Source organism: Cricetulus griseus, chromosome 2 (assembly GCF_003668045.3).
Source record: "Cricetulus griseus strain 17A/GY chromosome 2, alternate assembly CriGri-PICRH-1.0, whole genome shotgun sequence".
NCBI classification, from domain to species: Eukaryota; Metazoa; Chordata; class Mammalia; order Rodentia; family Cricetidae; genus Cricetulus; species Cricetulus griseus.
This window is the reverse complement of record NC_048595.1, coordinates 341,634,297-341,655,821: the sequence shown is the minus strand read 5'-3', so window position 1 is coordinate 341,655,821 and position 21,525 is coordinate 341,634,297. Positions and strand designations below refer to the sequence as shown.

Genomic DNA, 21,525 nt, shown 5'->3' with positions numbered 1-21,525 from the left:
GACTCTGCTGATGGGCATAGTCTCTAGAAGGCCTATATAAGGGATGCCTCTCTCTCTTGTAGAGTTATTTCCCCAGCCATGTTTCTCAGCTTCAGGACATCTATGATTTATTTTGTAAGCCGACAAGGCCAAACATTACTGTTTTAAGCATTATAAACAAAATAGTAAATGTTAAATGTTCATTTAATAGAGCCACTAGTAGGGCTTTTATATACAGAAAGCACAGCCTGAGCCAAAACTGTGAAGCAGTTCTCTGGTCTGCTTGCATTGGTTTTTAACCTACTCTTTGATTCATTGCAACTGGAAGAGTAATGCAACCAGTGGTAAGTCAGCTCTGAATCTCAGTGCTCTGGAGTCCTCTCTCTTTTCTTGTCTTTTCTCTCTAGTAATTACTCAAGACTTAGTAATTGACCACATTTCTTGCAGCTTCTCAGAATTTTTTTGTCTGGTAGAGTCAAATTAAAGGGCATAGCAAGACTCTGTTGTACCTTAATACTTCAAAGTGCTTTAAATATTTATCAAGTTGGTTCTTTATCTGAGTTTTTGTGTTTTTTTTTTTTCTTTCTTTCATGTTATGAAGTAGGGAGGAACAAATCCTCATTTAGACAGGTTTTTAAATTTATCGTCCAGGTTTCTTTACAGATAGCTGTCACTTTACTTTTGGCCACCAGTAGTTCACCATGGGTAGAAAGCACTGAGGCTACACTGGTTGACACAGCTAGTAGTTGAGTATTCAACATAGAATGACTCTTGTTCTGAAGGCAGTTCTTAGATGTGAGCCATCTGAAGGCATAGTAAAGAGAAAGCAATGCTGTGTAAAGCTGTATATTTTTAACTACCCCAAATTACATTTTATATTAGAACCAAATACAGACATGCCTTTGCACAAACAGAGATATATCAAATTGGAAAAAATGAAGCTGGGGGTGTAGTTCAGTGCTGGAGTGTAAGCAGCTACAAGGTCCTGGGTTCAGTCCCCATCTCCAAGAAAACAAATAGAAACATTCTTGGAAAAAAATTACCATAACCTTTTCTAATTTTAGAATATGTAGTATATTGCAGCTTGCTTCATTCATTCATTCATTTTCAATTATTCATTCATTCATCTTTTGAGACAGGGTTTCTCTGTATATCCTGACTGTTCTAGAACTAGCTCTATAGACCAGGCTGTTCTCAAACTCGCAGAAATCCTTCTGCCTCTGCCTCCCAAGTGCTGGGATTAAAGGCCTGCACCATGACTGCCTGGCACATTACAGTATTTTTATTACACACTATTCTGTTTCTTAAAATGCTGATTATGACCTTTTAAATTGATTTTTATGACCCATTGAATTAGAACCAGAGTTTGCAAAACACTTTGGTAGCATAGTGTGTCCTAATATATGATTTTTCTAGCAGCTTTTAAAGTGGGAAAGGCTTATATTAATCCTTTCAAAATGCAGCTGAATGCACTTGGAAAATGGGAAGTTATACAGAGCAATCGGATATAAGAAATAGTTTGTTCATGGAAGAAAATAGACCAGCAGGAATATGACAAGACACTTAATCACTGCATGAGAGAAAGAGCAGCACAGTAATTTAGACTGAGAGTTAGGTAAATGAAAAAGGTAAGTTGTCTGTCCTGGAATTTTTGTCTAAGCCTGGGACAACTTCTGCTGTGACATCAGGAATCATCCGTGGTTAGAATGTGCTAGGTAATGGTGTCCTGAAAAGCCCCTCCTTTAAATTAGAGAATTCTTACCACCATCTTCACGCTGCCTTAGAAATCTCATTGCACCACTGCAGCTCAGTTTCCTTAAGGAAATCTATGTCCTGAAGCTCTTGTTGGTGTGCTGCACTTTTCATTATCTATGTTTACTTCACTGTTAAAATTAATTTATTAAAAAATCCTAAATACTTAAAAAATTCAGTGACAGTTACTTAAGTGTTGTGCAGCCATCAGCTCCCTCTAGCTTCCAAATTGTTTATCAAGCCATAAAGCATCCCATCGCTATCAAGTTCCCTGTCCCCTTATTTTTAAAGAAAGCATAGTAACACAACCACAAATAGAAAATAGAACACTACTGTTTTTAAAGTGTACCAAGAATAAAGCAATTGCAAATACCAACTGGTTACTGTTGGCAGCCAAGGTCTGAATCATAGATTTTTCTGGTAAAGGATACTTAGCACATGATATACATACATGGAAGTATCAGCAGTACCCACTATCTTTTTTACAATTAATATATGCTAGTAAAAAGGGGGATGCTAGCACATATTATGGAATATTAAAGAGAACAGCAGTGGAACATGGTGGTGTACACCTGCACTTCCAGCACTCCTGAAAATGGAAACAGGAGGATCAGCAGTTCAAGGCCAGCTCAGCTACATAGTGAGTTCAGAGCCAGCCTGGACTTATGAGACTCTGTTTTACCATCCCTTCACCCAAATAAAATGACAAACTACCACTAAATCAAAACTTTCTGGTTATTCAGATTAATTAAAGAGAACTCTACAAACAAATTTCTCATCATGAAGTTTATTTGTATTTAGTGGGATTATTTTTCCATCTAAATATATTTTGGTGTAGCTCTATTCACCTTCTCTTTTACTTGATTATTAAAGGGAGTGTCTACTATCCCAAGAGTCTGGTATAACTAAATCTTTGAAGTCAGAGTGTATTTTATTTAGTACAGTGTTTGTTTTTCTTGATCTTAGTAACAGTAAACTAGATGCTTTGAGAGTTTTGAAGAAAATATATAGGTACTACTCTCATGATATAAAGCTTTGTGGTAAAGATCAGATTTTCATGGTTTACAACTTAAAATCAAACTAATAATAATTGATAGACAAGTGGATTGTATTCATAAAGTTTACTGGTTTAAATTGTCTATAATCTGTAGACCTTTTAGCTATTATTATTAACACTCTGGACTAATCCAACATAACATCTTTTTGTCCTGTTATGCCCTCCTAAAATAGCTGTGACTTGATAAAAGCCCCAATTTATCATATAAAAACAATGACCTTCATGCTTATCTCGTAATAAGGGTCAAATAAGGTAACTTTTGTGAAAGAGCCTAAGACAATGCCTGATACTTAGTTGAAGGTCACTAAGTGTCCATTCATTTATTCAACACACATTCATAATTTTGTTAGTATGTTATAGAACTGCAGCAAGACAGGTAGTCCCCCAAATTGGTGGTGGTGGTGGTGGCTGGACAGATGCCTCAGCAGTTAAGAGCACTTGTTGTGCTTGCAGAGGAACTGGGTGGTTCCCAGCACCCATGTGGGGACGTCACAGTCATTCACAAACTCAGTTTTAGAGGATCCAGCTCCCCCTTCTGGCAATATACATACGTACATGTAGGCAAAAACACTCATACACATACAAATTAAAAATAAGTATATATTTTTTTAAAGTAGCTGTCGTTGTTTTAACATAACATGCAAAGCTTGACTGGAGAACTCTCACCTTCCCAATACTACTCACCTCAACATTAATAATAACAGTACCAACAATAATAATACTGGAAATAGTAGTAGTAATTATAGCAGTCAACATTATGATATAATAGTTATTATAAATGCTTTCAGTGTACGTGGTCATCACACAGCTCCAATGTCTAAAGGAGACTGAGTAGATCACATGGCCACCCCCCCGCCAAAGTCTGACCCTGCATTTTCAGATGCAATCTCTGGGTCTCAGGACCCAACTGTCATTTTTGTGTTGCACTGTAAGGACTGGCACTCAAGGAAGACCTGGATTCTCCCCTAGAGGCTTCTTAAAGAAGAAACATATTATCAAGGGTTTATTTGTCTGATAGAAGATCTGGGTTACATAGAAAAATCCCACTTCTTATCTGTTGGCCCACAGAGAATGAGCAAAGCTGAGAAAAAGAAATAGAACCAGGCAAGACAGCAGAAATGAGTACAGTAAGGAGGGACTCGCAGTGAAATGGAGTAGAAGTTGAAAAAGAGATCAGTCTAGACTCAGCACTCAGGCAAGGAGCCACTGCCAGAGGCCTTTGCACATTAGCTGTATTTTTAAGTGATATCACTTAAACTGAAAGTACTTCTAAATTTTATATGTATTTTACTTAAGGAAAATATAGTGACAAGTCTATATACACATTGAAGGCACTAACTCATCTTGTACTATATTTATGTATTATATTTTATTACTGAGATAGTGAATCAAGATTATAAAAATGGCATAAAATTAAAATATTTTGCTAAGTTTAAGTGGCCATAAGTTAAATTGAATTGTCATTGACTAGATCTAGTAGCCAGATGACATTTTGCTATTTTTATCTTTAAACCTAGGGAGGTTTGCCTATAAACTATTTAGTAGCAGAACAAAGCTTTCCAAATGCTGAGTTAAAACATATGGAGATACTAAAGATACTTAGATGGGACATGAATGTTTTCCCACACATAAATTGTGTTCAACAAGGGAAGGATATCTTAGACAGTTCACTGAACTTCTGGTTTGACGTTATAGCAAAAAAAAAAAAGCTACAGCAAAATATGTAATATTTATTTTGTTAAAAGTTTTATTTTGTATTTTATATGTATGGCTGCTTTGCTTACGTGTATGTCTCTGTATCCTGTGCATTGTAGTGCCCCTGGATGCCAGAAGAGGGTGTCAGATCTATTGGAATTACAGATGGTTGTGAGCAGCCATGTGGGTGCTAGGGATCAAACTCCAGTCCTCTGAAAGATTAGCCTGAGCTCTTAATCATTGAGACATCTCTCTAGCCTTGATAATGATAGTAATAATAATAGTATGTGTATTGATAAATTAAGAATAATTTTACACAAGGCAGTGGTGGTATATGCCTTTAATCCCAGCATTCGGGGGCCAGAATCCAGCCTGGTCTGCAAATTGAATTCTAGGACAGCCCTGGCTATTACACAGAGAAACCCTGTTTGAAGCACCCTCCCCCAAAACAAAAACAAAATAAAAATAATTTTACTTTACAAAATAAAAACCCGAAACAGTCTGTTGTATTCCTATATCCATCTTCTTAGAAAGGCACATCTTATGCCAGGCAGACTGTCCCTGACTTCGATGGTACAAATTAGAACTCTGAGTCTTCTCTGTGTGAGTGCACACTCAGTAGAAGCTTGTGGGGAAGGGGAAACCTTTTCCTGCATTGGCAGTGGGTGTTACACAGCATACTCTCCCTTGATTTGAGTAGTAGAGAGCTCAGCTCCCAGTCACCCTGTGGTCACAAAAGAGGTAACTTGTGCTCTGCACTGCAGTGTACTGTGACACTGTCATGTGGGCAGGCGAGGTATGTAAAACCTGCACTTAAGAGCGTGTTACGTTCAAGTTTGATACTGGTTGGTAGTTATTGTGGAGCTTTCACACTAGAAGAGATGAAGTGCTTCTGTTTTATCCAACAGGAAAATATTTTCCAGTACTCAAGAAACGCTGTGTGTCATAAAACAATGAACAGATTGTATATGTTTCTCAAACTTATCTCTATTTTTACCACATACAGTTATCCTCAGCACCCTTTGGTAATATTTGGGGTGAGGTAAGTTTTGACTGGGCTGTTTTAAGCAAGAGAGAATTATCAGCCTTAGGATTATTTGTTTTTCTTCATTTTTATGCTGTATGTCTGGGTGTTCTGCTTGCATGTATGTCTATGTGCCACATATATGCAGTTCTGGTGGAAGTCCTGGGATTGGAGTTACAGATAGTTGTAAGCCACCATGTGTGTCTGGGAATTGAAGCCAGGTCCTCTGTAAGAGCAGGCAGTGCTCTTAAGTGCTGAGCACTCATATTTTATTTATTGTTGTAGTCACTAAGAAGTTAGTTTAGAAGCCGGGAATGGTAGTATGTGCTTTTAATCCCAGCACTGAGTGGGAGAGGTAGGCTGATCTCTGAGTTCACTGCCAGCCTAGTCTACAAAGCAAGTTCCAGGCCAGGCAGGCAAGACAGCAAACACAAGCAGACCTTAATTTTGAGGAAATTAAGGTAAGAGGCAGATATTGGATACCAGCTTTTGTGTAAGTGCAATCCTAAGTAAAAGGTAGTAAGAGGTCAACCAAGTATGTGGAGTGAAAATAAAGAACAGAGTGGATTTAAAGACATAGGAAGGATATAGGAGACATGAGATATACCTTGTAAGTGTATGTAAGAGAGATGAAGGGTTTATGGGAGTGATTGGAGCTGTAGGGCCCCTGTTAATATGGGATTTGTCTGTGTGAGGTAAAGGGGAAAAGGAATGTCCCAATTTATTGTAAAATCCTCAGCTCCATATCCAACTTGGTTAGTAAGTAAGTGAATTAATTAACTTATTGCTGGGGTTTATATTCATGCCTGTTACCCTTTTCATTAGAATCTGACTGAAAAACACTCAGATGATTTTTGGCTTTGGGCTAGGTTTCTCTTTCCAAACTCACACTGTTGGTTTTCCTCTGTGGTTACTCAACTTCACTTTCCCTCCTCCTGTGTGTGTGTGTGTGTGTGTGTGTGTGTGTGTGTGTGTGTGTGTGTGTGTGTGTGTGTGTCAGAGAGAGAGAGAGAGAGAGAGAGAGAGAGAGAGAGAGAGAGAGAGAGAAAGCATGTATGCACCCCTCTTTAAGTATAGGTTTCAGAAACATAGAAGATTCATTGGCAAGTGCAAGTGTTCTCAGGGACTCAAACCACCATAGATTGGCTGAAGCCAATGCCTTTGAAGTTAAATAGGTCTGGGTTTCTTAGCTATAAATCTTTCTGGCTCTATGGCAGTAAGCAAGTATTTAATAGCTTTATTATTGGTATTAATAGGTTTTCTGTATCCTAATAATAGTTTTCTCCATCAACAAATTAAGCCACATCAAGCCGAATTGAAAAAGTAGAGCAACAGGTTTATTTGAACCCAGGAGGTTCTCCAGTCCCAGAGATAAAGGTGGGAGAAGCTACACACCAGAACTAAATCAGGGAGATTATATAGCTTGTAGGTGAGGGGTGATAATGTGTCCACCACAAGCTGGGTTTGTGCCCAAGTATGGTCAATGTATGGAATGCTTAGGCAGGGATGTGGGCTGTTGGTAGCAACAGGGGAGAAAGTTGCAGTAGTCTCTATGAATGCGTAATTCGGCTTTTTGGCACCTATTCTTTGTTGGAGATTCTCTGAGAGGATCGAGAAAGTGAAGGAGTGAGACTCAGAATGTTCACACATAAGTAACAGCACAGAGTAGAGTCCCTGGCCCACAAATGAGGCAGAAAAGCATTCAAGAGTAATTCTTAAACTTTTTATCAACAGTCCCAGTGAGAAATCTGCTTTTCTTTAATGGACTGCTAACTCACCACAGTAAAACTCCGAGGAAAGTTTAGATGATTCTGCAGAGATGGATAACAGTTCATATCTATCAGGAGTCTTGTTTGTAATACAATGACTAGACCTGCCTCACTGAGTCTTAATACACGATCCAAATTTTGAAACTGAGGAGCTGTTTCTCTGGGCCTCCATCACAGTATGAGTCTGTTTCCAGTGGGCAGTTAGGGATAGGCCCTCATATCCTTGCTCGGCACAGTGATTGATGCTGTTGCTCTTTATGTGAAGATTTACTCCATTTGGGTTTGTCTGAATGTTTTAATTACCTCTGGAGAAGGTAATGAACAGCCTTGCTGTGTTCTTTTGGCTTTAAAGAATACATATGTATTTCCTTTAAGTACCACGTATAAGAAATTGTTCTAGAAAATGTTGAAGATAAGTGAAGAGAATTACCATGACCATAAAAACATAATCATGAAAAACAGAAATATTTGATTTCTGACCCAGAACTCACTATATAGGACAGGCTGGCCTTGAACTCAAAACTGTCATTCTACCTTAACCTCTTAAGGGTTGGGAGCCACTGAAGCTAGCTATTTTCAGTTTAGTAGGTAGGGAGAGTCTAAAAACTGTTGCAGAATATTAAACATGTGTTACATTCATTTATGTTGTGAAACATTTGTTTAATGATGCAAAGATGTGCTGCATTCTTTTATGTTGCATTTGTTTAACTCTGTGAAGCTGTGTTATTTTGCCTGCCTAAAACACCTGATTGGTCTAATAAAGAGTAGGCAGGAGAGAGAAATAGGTGGGGCTGGTGTGAAGACAGAATAAATAGGAGGAAGAAAGGAGGAGCAAGAAAAGGAAAAGGAGAGCAAGACTCTAGGGGCCAGCCCCCCAGGCACACTGCCAGACACGGAATTAGAACGAAAGAAAGAAAAGATATACAGAAATAGAGAAAGGTAAAAGTCCAGAGGCAAAGTTAGACAGGATAAAATAAGTTAAGAAAAGGTGGTTAGGCCGGGCGTTGGTGGCAAACACCTTGAATCCCAGTACTCAGGAGACAGAGGCAGATGGATCTCTGTGAGTTCAAGTCCAGCCTGGTCTACAGAGTGAGTGCCAGGATAGGTTCTAAAGCTACACAGAGAAACCCTGTCTTGAAAAACAAAACCAAAACCGAAAGAAAGAAAGAAAGAAAGAAAGAAAGAAAGAAAGAAAGGATGAAAGAAAGAAAGGAAGAAAGGAAGGAAAAAGAAAGAAAGAAGAAAGAAAGAAAGAAAGGAAGGAAGGAAGGAAGGAAGGAAGGAAGGAAGGAAGAAAGGAAAGGTGGTTAGAAATAAGCCAAGCTAAGGCCGGGCATTTATAAGTAATAACAAGTTTCCATGTGATTATTCGGGAGCTGGGTGGCGGGCTCCCAAAGAGTAATAACAGAAAACTTTAAAAATACCTATTCTTTGTAATATACTTTTATTCTTTGAAAGTTTGGTGCATTTAGACAGTGTATTTTGAGCACATCTAGCCACCTCTACCTCCCTCCAGTTCTCCCTATTGCTTCCTATTCCATCTCCCTTCTAGGTTAATATCCTCTTTTCTCATCTTTACTTTTAAAAATTATTTCTTGTATTTTTGAGATTATAATATAATTACATAGTTTCCCCTCCCTTCCCTCCAAACTCTCCTGTATACCTTTCCTTGATCTCTTTGAGATTCATGACCTCTTTTTCCACTAGTTGCTGTTACATGCATGTATATCCATATCTATATGTGCATATGCTTATGTATTCCTATGTATAACCTGCTCAGTCTGTATAATGTTACTTGTATATTTGGTTTCAGGGCTGACCCTTTGGTAGTAGGTAACCAATCTGTGTGCTCTACCTAGGGAAGATAACTACTTCTACCCTAAGCATTCCTTAGTTGCCTGTATTCCTTTGTGTAGGGTTGAGGCCGCATGGGCTTTCCCCATCAACGTTAGCATGTCTGTTTTCCTTGTTGAGGTCATATTAGACACTCCTGCTGCTGAGGTTTCATGTGTGTAGCTTCTGACATTCCTAGGAGACACAGTCTCACAGTAACATCCTTGATTTTCTGGCTTTTTGCTATCTTTCTGCCTCTCTTCCTCAGGAATCCCGGAGCCTTAGGTACAGATTAGAATTGTGTTCACAACTCTGCATTTTGATGGGTTGTGGGTTTTTATAATGTTTTTCATTTTTTGCAAAGAGAAGTTTCTTAATGGGGGTGAGAACTACACCTATCTCTGGGTATAGGGACAAATATTTAGGACGAATATAAATCGGTAGACTTCCTATATACCCCCCCACACACACACACTCCCCCCCCACCCCAGGAATAAATGTAACCAAGGAAATGAAAGACATCTACAATAAAAACTTCCTTTTATTGCCAATGCCACTTGGAACCTAGAATGAACATTCCTGACAGTTGTTGTCACTGTATTTTCCTGATAATTTTGTAGATACATCTTACTCTTTCTGATGTGCTATCCACTAGCCCTGGTAAATAGATCATATTGTATGTTTTTTTTTTAATTGAGAGAATGATGGAGTTAAAAATAACCACAGTAATAGTTTTAAAAGGACATGCTGACATTTAGATCTAAAGACTTTCCCTCTAGGCTAAAAAGTTATGGAAATAGGTCACATTTTGGTTTAAACTCTGAACAGATACTTGCCTTCTGTACTAACTTACCTTTTGATCTTAAAGCAGTGCTTATTCATGACCTCAGTAAGCTGGAGATTGTCCCTTCAAATTTAGAAATGGTCTATGCAATGACAAAATGACCAGCCATTTAAAAGAGAAAGTTAAAGAAGCAGATTTGACACTTTTCTCTCTGTCTCCTTTTCTTCAGTGTCCCAGCTAGAAATATAAGGTAGTATAAAATACTGAAGTTAGTGCTGACTGGAAGAAAGTTGAGATATGGTAATACCCTTAAATTTTTCTTTAGGATTACTTTTATATACGTTATATATTACTTTTTTATACTTTATATAGGCTGCATACTTAACATTGCATGCTTACTGAGCTAGCATAGCTGTCCATACATCTGCTTCCTAGAATTCTGTTCATGACAAGCACACTGCTGTGTGTCTCTGGAATCACTTTTGCTATTATTATTACTACTGACCTTTGAGAAATGTGACCTTCAGCTCTTTCTCGTTTATTCCTTTGGTGCCTTGTGCTCTTTTTTGTACTTAGAATTTCTTTTTCATATCCTTCTACCCCATTCAGTCTAGTCCTGTATGTATGTATGTATGTATGTATGTATGTATGTATGTATGTATAAGTATTCTTGCTAGTAATTTTGATAAGTAAGCACTTATTTTATATATTGGTCATGGGTTTCTTATAGTAGCACCTGTTTATTTCAAGAGCAACTAAGTAACTGGAGGTGGCTCATTTCAATTTGCTTCTTAGCCATTGTTAGCACTGGCCAGCCCCAGGTACCCTGATTGGTCTTGTTCTTTATTGCTCCATATCTGCCTCCCAAAGGTTAGCAGAGTTTATTATTTCTTTCTTACTCCATCTTTTGTGTCTTTAGTTACTAAAAATAATAATTTTTCATCAAGTTTATTTTTTTCTATTTTTCTTTTATTGAATTTTTTTCATATAATATGTTCTGATTATAGTGTCCCCTCCTCTTACTTCTGCAAAACTCTTTCCACCTACTTTCCCATCCAAATTCACACCCCTTCCTTCTTTCATTGGAAAACAAACAGGCATCTAAATAATAATAATCAGAGTAGAACAAAACAAACAAACAGAAGAAAAGGCCAAATAAAAAGTAAAAAAAACACATACATGTGCAGAGACACACATGTTCACAGACACAGAAATCCTATAATAACAGAAAACCAGAAGCCATAATATGTGCAAAATGAACCTATTTGGTTTAAAAAAGAAGGGGCAGGGGAGCCCTGACAAAGCCTTCTGAGACAGACCTGCATGGATGCCAGTAGGTTTGCTTAGTGTTGGCTATCTACTGCTATGCATGGGGTCTTCCCTGAAGAGTAGTTTGAATCCCTGGTGAGACTCAGTTGGAGAAAACTAAATTTTCATTTGTAAGTGGTTAACAATTGGAGATAGCTTTGAGTTCTCATCTCTGTGCTGGGACCCTATCTAGTGCAGACAAGGCTGGAACCTGTGCATGCTGCTCCATTCTCTGTCAATTCACATGTGCATTGGTTCTGCTGTGTTTAGAAGGCCTTGTTTCTTTAGTGTCCTCCACCCCCCTGGCTCTTACAATCTTTCTGTCCTCTCTTCTACTGAGTTCCCTGAGTCCCCAGGGAAGGGATTTGATGCAGACATTGGACTGTGTGCTCCAAAGTCTCACCCGCTGCACATTGTTTGTCTGTGGATCTCTGTATTTGTTCCATGTACTGCAAGAAGAAGCTTCTCTGATGATGGCTGAGCAAGATACTGATCTATGAGTATAGCAGAATGTTGTTAGGAGTCATTTTATTGTCATACTCATTCAACAGAACAGTAGTGTTTGGTTTTCCCCCAGGCATATTCAGTCTCAGGTTCTTTGCCACCCTCTGAGCAGTGTCAAGGATGGGTTTCATCTCACAGAATGGGTCTTAACTCCATTTGCAAAAACCACATGATTATCTCATTAGATCCAGTCTGACAAAATCCAACATCTCTTCAGGATAAAAGTCTTGGAGAGACTAGGGATACAAGTGACATATCTCAAAATAATAGAACAACATCAACCTACATAGAGAGAAACTCAAAGGACCAATGAGACAAGATTGTCTACTCTTTCCATACTTATTCAATATAGTACTTGAAGTCTTAGCTAGAGGAATAAGACTATTGAAGGAGATTAAGGGGATACAAATAGGAAGGGAAGAAGTCAAAGTATCTTTATTTGCAAATGATACGATTATATGCATAAGTGACCCTAAAAATTCCACCAGGAATCTCCTACAGTTGATAAACATTTTCAGCAAAGTAGGCGGATACACAATTAATATATAAAAAATCTATATACAAATGACAAATGGACTAAGAATATAATTAGGAAAGTAATATTGTTTACAATAGTCAAATAACCCTCTCCCTCTCTCCCTCTCTCCCTCTCTCCCTCCCTCTCTCCCTCTCTCCCTCTCTCCCTCTCTCTCCTCTCCCTCTCTCCCTCCCTTCCTCCCTCCCTCCCTCTCCCTCCCTCCCTCCCTCCCTCTCCTCCTCCCTCCCTCCCTCCCTCCCTCCCTCCCTCTTCTCTCTCTCTCTCTCCCTCCCTCCTCTCTCTCTCTCTCTCTCTCTCTCTCTCTCTCTCTCTCTCTCTCTCTCTCTCTCTCTCTCTCTCTGCCTGCCTGCCTGCCTGCCTGCCTGCCTATCTTGGGGTAACCTTAACCAAGCAAAAGACTTGTATAATAAAAACTTGAAGACTTTGAAGAAAGAAATTGAAGAAGATACCAGAAGATAGAAAGATCTCTCATGCTCACAGATCAGAAGGATTAACTTAATAAAAGCTATCCTGCCAAAAGTAATAGACATATTCAATTTAGTTCCCATCAAAATTTCAACACAGTTCTTCACAGATCTTTACAGATCCTGAAAGGACTACTTTCAACTTCATGTGGAAACACAAAATCCCAGGATATCTAAAACAATTCTGAATAATAAAAGAACTGCTGGAGGTATCACCATTGCTGGTATCAAATTGTACTACAGAGGTATAGTAATAAAAACAGCAAGGTATTGGTACAAAAACAGATAGGTTGATCAATGGGATTAAATTGAAGACCCAGAAATGAGGCCACACACCTATAAGCACCTTATTTTTGTTAAATTCACAAAATTCAATATGTATGAGTTTTTGTTACTTGCTTTTGACATTACAACTGTGATCTCTGCTATGAAAACTTGGGACAGTTGAAGATGAGCACCCCAGTATAGTCCTATGTGCAAATATTTAAGGGGTCCTACTTAAAAGTGACCAAACAAGAACATTTCCAGTATTATTGTAAGATGAAATATACACTAGCTGCACAGCACAACCAGGAGCTTGGGAAGTAAAATTAGAATCAGAATAAGAACCCTGTTGGAGGCACAACACCTAGGAGTACACAGTGAGCATATGCTTTATACTGATTGATTAAGTGCAAACAGTGAGAAATCTGTCTTTGTCCTGCTTATAAGAAACAGGAAGGAAGTAATAGGAAGTGTGACACTGGGAGAAGAGCTTCAGTAGGAAGTGAGTGGAAAATAATCACTCTGAAGATGTTTTAGTTTACTTTTTAAATTAATCATTTCCTTATTACTAGCTTAATTTCATCAGATGTTTGTTAATAATAAAATGATTCAACATCCTTAATTAAACTAATATTTACTAGGCAATACTACTGTTAGGTCCATTTACTTCTTATGATTATGACCCAGGTAAAATGGAAAGTAATTCAAAACTGACTGAACTATTATTTTTATTGGGAATGGTTGTTTTTTTTTTTTTTTTTTTTTTTTTTTGCGAGCATTAAATAAGGATACAGCTAGAACATCGAAGTGTGTGGGATGGAGAATGGAGGAGGGACAAGTGAGAACAAAGTGTAATGGCACATATATATGAAAATGCCATGATGAAGCGTATTACTTTTGATGCTAACCTAAAAATTAATAATTGTCATGCTTCAATTTTTATGGCTTCCTTTGGTGTTTGGAGGAATAGTTGCTTGGTTTTTATCCTTGCTAAAGTGAAAAGAGAAAATAAGAACCAATTCCCTTCTCAGCATTTTTAACGGGAAGGTGAAGCTTCATTTCGGCGGTTGTTGCTTTTAAGTGGTTTCAGAGAAAGTAGTGAAACAGGTGAGGTCTTTCCAGCTGTTTTTTTTTTTTTTTTTATATAGTGTGTGATCATCGTGACACTGTGCAGACTATAACCAGACACACCCACTGAAAGGCTGCCTGCTCAAACAGTAGTTCTCATGGGGTCTAAAATCAGAGTCAATGCTTGCTCTTTTTAGGTGGCTTATAATTCATAAAAGAAAAAAACAGCTCTGTTTTAGGTAATCTGCTGGTATTTGCAACTCCACTGAAGCTTTGCCGTGTAGTAAAGAAATTTAGCCACAAGTGACATCTATTTACAAGAAAGACTGCCAATTGCTGCTACTCAGTGTTAGGCCACTCTAGCTCACTTTAGTCATCACTGACCTGCATCAGCTATGGTATTCATGTGCAGATACTTCCTGTGTGATAGGAAGTCCCAAACCTCAATTATTTTTTTCATGAAAGGAAGTTATATTTCAGCTCTTAGTATCCTCTTGAAAGTCAGGATCATGGCCAATCTTGAAACTTGCTTCTTCTTGGTATGTCTTTCTTAGTGGAGTCCTGCAACTTCAGTTTTCCTTATGTGGCTCTGCACTTTTTTGTTTGTTTGTTTGTTTTGTTTTTTCACAAAAGGGTTTGTCTGTGTAGCTTTGGAGGCTGTCCTGGAACTCTCTGTAGACCAGGCTGGCCTCAAACTCACAGAGATCTGCCTGCGTCTGACTCCTGAGTGCTGGAATTAAAGGTCTGTGCCCCTGCAGTTTTTAAGGAGGGGCCCTTTAAGTTTTATTTTGTACACTTTAACCAGAGTGTTGTTTGATTGTTACCTTTACAATAATTTCTGGAGATGCTGGTATGGGTAATTTATAGATGGAAACATCTTTACTGGAAACAGTAATTTTTTGTTCTGTTTTTTGAGATAGGATTTTTCTGTGTAGCCCTGGCTGTCCTGGAACTTGCTTTGTAGATGATGCTGGCCTTGAACTCACAGAGATATGCTTGCCTCTGCCTCCAAGTGTTGATATTGAAGGCATGCTCTACCATTCCCAGTCATGGAAACAATAGTTTTATATTCCTAAATACATAAACACGTCTTAGTCTGTATGTTACTTGTATGTATACCTCAAAGAATAAAAAATTTTAAAACTTTTAGACTTGGATTCCTAGTTAGTATAGAAGCCAAAATCTTAAGTTTGTAATTTAAACACCACACACACACACCCACCCACACACACACACCCACCCACCCACACACACACACACACACACACACACACACACACACACACACACACACACACTACATTAGCTGGCTTGATCTTGAATTGATCTTATGTAGGTAACCACAGCTTCTGTGAGTTCATTGGAGGGGCTCCCAAGCACTGACCCCTGATTGAAGAGCTAAGTTGACTGCAGGGGGAAAGAGTCATTTTTTCTTTAGGTGTGTGGTCACGGGTAGTTTCTTCAGTGGATGGTCCCACCACCTCCATGTGTGTATGAGTAGCACCATTTGTACGCAGGGGGTTAAAATAAATGGAGGGCATGAAATCAGGAGAGAGATGTGATGTGGGATGTTGGGGGGATTGAAGGGGTAGATTTGGTCAAGATACATTGTGTACATGTGTGAAATTTGAAAGGAGTGAATAAAAATTAAAATTAAAAAGATAGCTGCACTAATAGGTCACTTTCTTACCATACCAGCTTCTACTAGTTACTTTAATAATTTCTTTTTTTAGAAATTACAGTTTATCTTAGTGAATTTTTTTTTTTAATGAGTGAATGGTATTGGGGAATTGAACTCAGAACTTCATAACTGAGGTAAGTACACTTATCACTGTACAAAACCCCTAGCTCTAATTTCCTTTTTAAAGATGTTGTTGTTGTTGTTGTTGCTGTGTGTGTGTGTGTGTGTGTGTGTTATGCATATGTGAGTGTGGGTACGTATCATGCATGTGTATGGTGTGTAGAGGTCAGAGGACAACTCTTGGGATAGTAAACTGTATACTAAACTCAGGTTGCCATGTTTCCATGGCATGTGTCTTTTTACCTACTGAGCCACCTTGCCACCTCCTACTTTACTTCTTTTAATTCTTTGTCTATTTGTATTCAACATGTTTTAAAATATGCTATAATTTATTATCTTATTATGTAATGTTAGGATATGACTTAACTCTCTCTGAACATTTCAGAAGGATACCATCTTTACCAGTTTACACATTCTAAGACATCATACGGGGTACATATATGTGAGGGGGAGGAGTTGACTGTATCCTTTAGGATACAGTAGGAGTCTTTAGGGGTGCGGCTCAGTGGTCTTGAATGGTTCAGTCTAAAAGTAATGTAAATAGGCATGCAAAGCATTTTACTTCCAAATGAGAGTGCAGATTACTTCAGCATGTGTGTCATCTGGAGTTGGTGGTCAAAACTGGTAGTTGTCTTTGGCTTTGAATAAAACATCCCTGGGTTCAATCCTCAGCACTGGCTGGGCAGCATCCCCACCCACATGCCAGAGTAACCAAACACTGAAAATACTATAACTGAGTTCTTCCTACTCTTTTAACCTTGTTCATGGCATTTTGAATCACAACTAGAATAACCATACCTTTTTTTTTTTTTATGGAAGGAAAAATCAACTTGAGATCTTATTTCATATGAAAACAATCATTTGAAGCAATAATTCACTACTACTATTATTATTCACTGTTTTTAAATAAGTGCTGCTTGGGAATCAAACTCAGGAATTCTTTTCTGGGCAAGCTAGGCAAGCTCAGTTTTTAAAGTTTTATTGATCCTGTTAAACTTTTGCTGTAGGATATTAGGGCTAGCTAGATGGCTCAGCTGTGGGGTCTGGTAGCCTGAGTTGTGTCCTTGGGGCCCACATGGTGAAGGGAAAGAAAGTACTTTCTGCAGGGTGTTCTCTGACCTCAACATGTATGCCCTCACATGTGATTCTGCCCTTTCCCAAATAAGTGGATTTTTTTATTTTAAAAAGACATTAATTTCCTTTTTATTAGTAGTATTGTGAGTTGACTCTATATGAGGTTTGAAGTGACCCTTAAAAAGGACATGAAGCTTAACATTGTGAATTTTTACTAGTAAGTTCTCTAAGATCATAGTTCATTGTCTAACTTTATAAAAACCAAATAAAAAGGAAAAACATTTTAAGAAGCATTCTGTATGTACACTCGAAGAAATTCATATAGGAAAAAATGTCTGAACTACAGTGTACAGGACAGAGGAAAGAGTCAAGTTCTCATACAATATCTAAGGTACAAAGTGTGTGATTGGTTTTTCTAATGGAAAGGAATTCAGGGTTATCTAGAATTAAGGATTTTCAACAAGTGAATAGGAACTAAGTTCAGGATTTTAAATTTGGATGAAATGAACTTAGTTTTAGACATATATTTACTTTCTTTGCAATATCAGCTTCAGAAGGTTTATGCATGTAGAGCTAATGTGACCAACAGAGTGCTTCAGGAAGATGGGTGTGGTAAAGACAGACAAGATGGATGGAATGAGCTCACGGAGACTGCTGCTTATTTGGGGTTATAAAAATTGACACGAAGGAGGGGAGCATTGTGAGAAGTAGGATTTGTGATCTGAATGGGTCAGTTAACATTTCTGATCCATTGTGGGTCTGTATATGATTCATAAAATTTGGCATCTTTCTTTCCTAATCATGCCAGTGTATATTTGAAAGTATAAAATGTTATTTGCACATGCATGTGTTTTGTAAACTGTAAAGCTTGTACATATTCAGGCTGCTACTATAATTATATCATTTTTGACTTTGGCAATTCAGGGGCATGGATATTTTAATAGTTGCTAGAAGGAAGTATGTCAGATATTGTCAGTGAGTACTTAGTAAAACTCAAGATAATGTTTAATGTTGGGTGTGGTGTGCACATCTCTAAGTCCAGCACTTGGGAGGCAGACACAGGATGGTGGACTCAAGGCTGTCCTCTGTTACAATGTGAATTTGGCACTAGTCTGGCCCATATAACTTCTTGTCTCAAAAAAACCTGAAAAATAAAAGTCTGATAAAAAATATTGTAGATTAATTGAGGGTAGGGCCTGGAGAGAGAGTTCAGTAGTTCAAAGCATTTGCTTTTCTTCCAGAGGACCTGAGTTTTGTTTCTAGCAACCATGTCAAGCAACTCACTGCTGTCTAATTCTGGCTTTCAGGATTCCAGTGCCTCTGGCCTACATGGGTGCCTGCAATTATTTTTTATACCTATATGCAGGTAAACACACTAATCTGTAACTAAAAATAATAGAAATAAATTTTATAAAATCATTTATAAAAGTAAGCCAGGTGGTGTTGGTACACACCTTTAGTCCCAGCACTTGGGAGGCAGAGGTAGCCAGATCTCTGTGAGTTCTTCACCAGTTCAAGACCAGCCTGGTCTACAAGAGCTAGTTCCAGGGCAGCCTCCAAAGCCACAGAGAAACCCTGTCTTGAACCCCCCCCCCAAAAAAAAATCATTTATGAAAGTATAGTAGATTAATTTTGTAAAGAAGTGAAGACTAAGGCCAGGCTTACATCTTTGGAGACAAAAAAATTATGAATTGAGTTCTAGGACTATTGATTGGAGGAGGTGGTAATACATGTAAATGTCCATTATCATTAGAAATAAACTTTTTTTCTTGAGAGCAAGCCATAGGCTGGAGTGAGATGTTTTTTGCATCATGGATAATTGAGATACTCTTTCTCTCCCTCTCTGTCTCTCCCCCTCCCTGTGTTTTTGTTCCTGCATGCTGTAGAGCTGCTGTGTAGTACATGCCTCACCATATAGCTCTGGGTGGCCTTGAACTTGGTGCAATCTTCCTGTCTCTGCCTCCTGAGTTTTTAAATTACAGCTGTGCAACACTGTGTCCAGCTTTCTTTGTGTTCTTGAGCTTTTGGGGAGGTTGTGGAGGAAAAGGCAAGCATTTCAGGGCAAACCTGTACATGTGTTTACTCCTCATAAACTCTCATGTACTTTCTCTATTCCCACTTAAGGAAGAAAAGAAACTGGCCCCATCACCCACCCATTCTTCGCCTGTCCCTTAAACCCTCTCTTGGAACAGCAACACTTCTTTCAACAGACGTTTGTTTGAGAACATCAGTCAATCTCATGTGCTTTATTTTTATAGGGCAAAGTGCTAGAGGGGTTAATTGGATGTTGGCCACTAGATTTGGAAGGGGAAGGATGGGTCCTTTATCCCTGGATAGCTTCTTCTGCCACTGATTTAGAAAGCCTGCTGCTACACATTGCTTGAGAGTGAGCAGCTAAGAATAGCTCACCTGATCAGACCCCAGGTCAAGAGAGTTATTGGAGTCCAAGTCCCTTTGTCAGTCGTTGCAGCCGTCCCAGCTGCCATGTCAAACCCTGGTAACCTACTGCTAATCTTCCTGCTTTACCTTCTATGTTCTGTGTTCTACCCAAATCGGTGTCTGTAATATTTCCAAACATCTGTGAACGTCCCACCTCAGGACCTTCGACTTAGTAGTTTCCTCAGTTTCAATGCTCAGCTATTTTCCTTCGAGACCTAGCTGTAATGGTGTCTGTCTCCTGGGAAATAAGTGACTGTTCTTTCTTTAATTATCCTAAACGTTTCCTATCAGTTCTAGGTAAGAGATCAGATGCCAGAATGAAACTGGGTAGATTTAAATTTAAGTTAATTGATTCTAATTGGGTATATAGCCTATTTTCTCACTTGTGAAAATGGTTGTTTATAAATGGAAAATAAAATAATGTAAGGGAAAACACATTATAAGAATAAATACTCTGAAGCCGGGCATTGGTGGCACACGCATTTAATCCCAGCACTTGGGAGGCAGAGGCAGGTGGATCTCTGTGAGTTCGAAACCAGCCTGGTCTACAAGAGCTAGTTCCAGGACAGCCTCCAAAGCCACAGAGAAACCCTGTCTCGGAAAAAAAACAAAAAAACAAAAAAACAAAACAAACAAAACCCCCAAAAAACTCTCATGTTTGCAATTGTGTCTTGTGATTTTATTCTTTAGCCTTCACATTTGTATGCATTTTGTCATCTTTGTACGGTAGAGTGATCTGGGATTAGAAACTGTTGTCCTCTTGGACCTACAGGTCCCAGCACAGTGCCTCACATGTAGGGGAATTCACTGCTTATGTGGAAGTGTAACTGAGCAGCCAGTTAGGTATTGCAGGGGAGTAGCAATCACTGTTTAATCTATCACCATGGGATTCCACATTTAAAGTTGCAACATTTGATTGTATTTCCTTTAAGACTGTTAGACCCCCAGAAAACTCAGGTATCCAGGGTCCCAGGCCACGACCATGGTCACCCCAATCACCAGGCGGATTTGAGAGCTTGCTGCAAACTGCATGAGGCTTTATTGTTTTTTTTTTTTAACGAGCTAACCCCATGTTAGCTTGGGTCTTTCACCCACCCGCCATGGCAGATGGCTAGCAAAGACAGCTCCTACGGGCTCCCTAGAGATCTTGTAAGGCAGCGTAAGGGGAGTGTCTAGGGGACGCACAGGCTCAGGATTGGTGTGCCTCCAGGCTTGGAGGACTTGCCCTGTGTTGATTGGCCAACTGGTTGTTATGGCCCATAGGCCCTCCCAGGGTGGTTGCTATGCTCTGGGCGTCATTGCTGTGTGATTGTCCATAAAGTACACCCAGGGTCGTAAAGCATAGTGCCACCAGCTAACTTCTGATTGGTTCCTTGTCACGAGGCAGGCGTCTGACCTCTAAGTGACCAAGGCAAGGTTATGGCAAGCACGTGTTACTGTTATGGCTGCCGAAATGGGGAGCTGGTCCCTTCAAGACTATTACCTAATTTCACCGAGGAAAACCATACCTGTTAATTTATTTTTGTTGAGGTGAGTAATTTAAAAAAAAAATGTTGATAGATATGGGTAAGTTTTTTAATCACCCAGATAGGTTAATATGGTCACAGATTGGGATCCCTATACTATTTTATGTTGAAGATGAAAGCTATTTAGGTTTGTATGCTTTCATTACTCCACAAAGGCTCATAATCACTATTTAAAAAGACACATGCTCACAGTAGGTATTTTTTCAGTGGAAACTCAAGTATTTAAACTGTTATAATCTCAAAAATAAAGAAAAATCAAGAACACTAGTATTGCCTTTGCCAAGAAAACATTTTACCCCCTTTTGTAAATAATGACTTACAAATTGTGATGGTTTGACGAAGAATGTGTGAGTCACCCTGCCCCTTTTATTTGAATGCTTGGTAACCTTTTGAAAGGATTAGGAGGATTAGGAGGTGTGGCCTTGTTGGAGGAAGTGTGTCTTTGGAGGTGGGCTTGAGGTTTCAAAAGCCTTTGTCAGGTCAGTGTCTATCTCTCTCTGCCTATGGATCATGGATCAGGATGTAGCTCTTAGCTACTGCTCCAGCAACATTCCTGTCAGTCTCTTGAAAACATTGCTCTCCTCATGGGAATCCCTAATAAATTCATTTTATCCTGTTTAACCCTGTAGAGCTCCCACATCCAAAT

The 21,525-nt window shown here is 38.8% G+C and overlaps 1 protein-coding gene across 1 annotated transcript in view; it reads left to right on the top strand.

Moving 5' to 3' along the window:
- Wdr70 (WD repeat domain 70) overlaps positions 1 to 21,525 on the top strand; it is a 226,461-nt gene that overhangs the window by 150,747 nt on the left and 54,189 nt on the right. The gene's annotated exons all lie outside the window — the stretch shown is intronic.